Genomic DNA, 2,500 nt, shown 5'->3' on the forward strand with positions numbered 1-2,500 from the left:
TATTGCTCTTTCAATCTCTTCTTCTCTGATTTCTTGGTCACATTCTTTTTTGTCTTCTTCGCTTACTTTTGCTTCTATCTGATTCAACAATTTCTTTTTTTCCTCCTCTTCCACACCTCTTGCACTAAATAGATCCTCATAAAAATACTTTATTTCTTCTAAAATTCTCTCATTCCCTTCTACAATTTCCCCATTTTTCCCTCTTATTTCTTTTATCGTTTCAGCTTTCCCTTTCTTTTTTTCCAGATCAAAAAAGAACTTTGTACATTTTTCTCCCTCCACCACATATTTTGCTTTGCTTCTTAGCCTTGCTCCCTCATATTCTTTTTCTTCCATTTCTTTCAGTTTTCCCTCTATTTCCTTTATCTTTTGTATGTCTTTACTTTCTTTATTCAATTCAATTTCCAAACTTTCTTTTATTTCTTTCTCCTTGTATCTTTTACATTTCTGTATTAAGCGACAATATCTGATCGAGAATTTTTTGATTAAAAACTTTACATTCTCCCACCATATTCTCTTATCCTCTTCATACATTCCATTTTCCCTTTCTTTTTCTATAATTTCTTTAACTTTTGCAACATAATCTTCATTCTTTAAAATCTGCGTATTTAAAATCCATACTCCCGGCCCCCTTTGCATTTTACTCCAGTCTACAATAAAAAATAAAAACTTGTGATCACTAAAACTTGTTTCCTCATACTTAATCTTTTCAATAAAATTCTCCACATTTCTACTACATAAAACAAAATCAATTCTAGTTTGGCATACAAAACTTCCCACTATTTGTCTCCTTGAAAATTCTTTTTTCTGTTCATTCCTTTCTCTCCACACATCTATCATATTATTTTCCTCCATTAATGCTTTTAATTCTTTCCTTCCCGTATCAGTTTTAAAAACCATTCCCTCAGCCATATCTTGTTTACTAAAAACTGTATTAAAATCCCCCATCATTATTATTTCTTTATACTTACTTACAATGTTTCTTAAAACATTAAAAAACTCTTTCTTTTCCTTCTCCTCCACTGGTGCATGTACATTTACTAAAATCAAGTCTCTTCCTTCATATTTTGTCCCTACTACCATACATTTCCCCAACCCGTCCTTGTATACAACTTTACTCACTTTAAAAACATCATCCTTCATTAAAAAAGCCACACCTCTCCCAAACCTCCCATCTCCATTATTATATAAAATACCACCCTCCCATCTCTTTTTAAAATCATTCATAACATTTTCTCTCCAGTTTGTTTCTTGTAAAGCAATAATATCTTCCCTTTTACATTTCTCTTTTACTTTTTCAAATTTTCCAATATCCAACAGTCCTCTTGCATTAAAAGTAACACAACTTAAAACCATTAAAAGAAAGACAAATAAATACTTAAAAACCATTATTCACCATTGTCTCCCTCCAAGCCCCTTAACACATCATATCTGTTCATTTCAGTCATTATTTTTTTCCTTGCACCTTCCAAATTTGGTTTTACCTTCAATGTTCTTCTTCTTCTTTGTCCTCTCCCCCCTCTGTCTTTGTCCATGTTGTCCACCTTTATTTCTTCCTCACTGTCCATTTCTTTATTTTGATCCATCTTTCCATTTCCATCCCTCTCCACGTCCTCCATAAAAGTATTAAAACTGTCCGATATTTCCATTTCATTCCATTGAGTGTTCTGCTCCGTTATTTGTTCATCATTCTTACTGTTGTTTTTTTCTCTTTCTCCTTCTTCACTGTTGCGCTGTTCTTCTTCCTCTTGTCGTTCATCACTTTGTCCATCCTCCTCGTTGTTTCCTTCATGCACCTGTCCGCCCACCTGTTTTTCCCTTCCTCCTTCCTCTCCCTCCATCCAGCATTCACATTTATTTAAAATCTCTTGACACTCCGGGCACCTAACCGCATTGCAATCCCTTGCAAAGTGTCCCCTCTCCTCACATTTGTAGCACGTAAATGTCGGGCAATCTTTTAGCAAGTGCTCCGGGCTCATGCACAGCCTACAGGTTTTCACCTGATGGCTGTGCATCACCCGGAAGTACTGCTGGCCCTCGGCTGTCTCAAGCCTCGTGCTGTATGGCAGGGATGCCACCTCCTTGGGGAATCGGACTTTAAGGAACCTTGTCCCGTCCTCAATATCGGTGCCCGGGTAGCATCTCCTTTTAACTTGACTCATAGGCTCAACACCCCATCCCTCCAATTTTTCTAAAATTTTGCCATCATCCAGGTAGACGGGCAGGTGCATGAAGGAAACAACATAATCACGATTTTGCAGGTTTTTCACTTCACACATCACTCCTTTAACTTCCAGTCCTTCAATTAGTTTATCACATGTTTCCTCTTTTTCCATAGTCAGTTCATATTCCTTGCCTTGTCTTGGTCTTAGAGCTAAAATTTTGCCATGTCCACATTGTTCTGTTACCGCTTTAATGATGTCCTCCGCTCTCACTTCATTCACTTTTTCCACGTTCACGATCACAGTAGCCTCTTTCAAATATTTCCGTTCAACAAACT

The sequence above is a fragment of the Chanodichthys erythropterus genome, unplaced genomic scaffold (genome assembly GCF_024489055.1).
Source record: "Chanodichthys erythropterus isolate Z2021 unplaced genomic scaffold, ASM2448905v1 ctg002040_np12, whole genome shotgun sequence".
In the NCBI taxonomy this organism is placed as follows: domain Eukaryota; kingdom Metazoa; phylum Chordata; class Actinopteri; order Cypriniformes; family Xenocyprididae; genus Chanodichthys; species Chanodichthys erythropterus.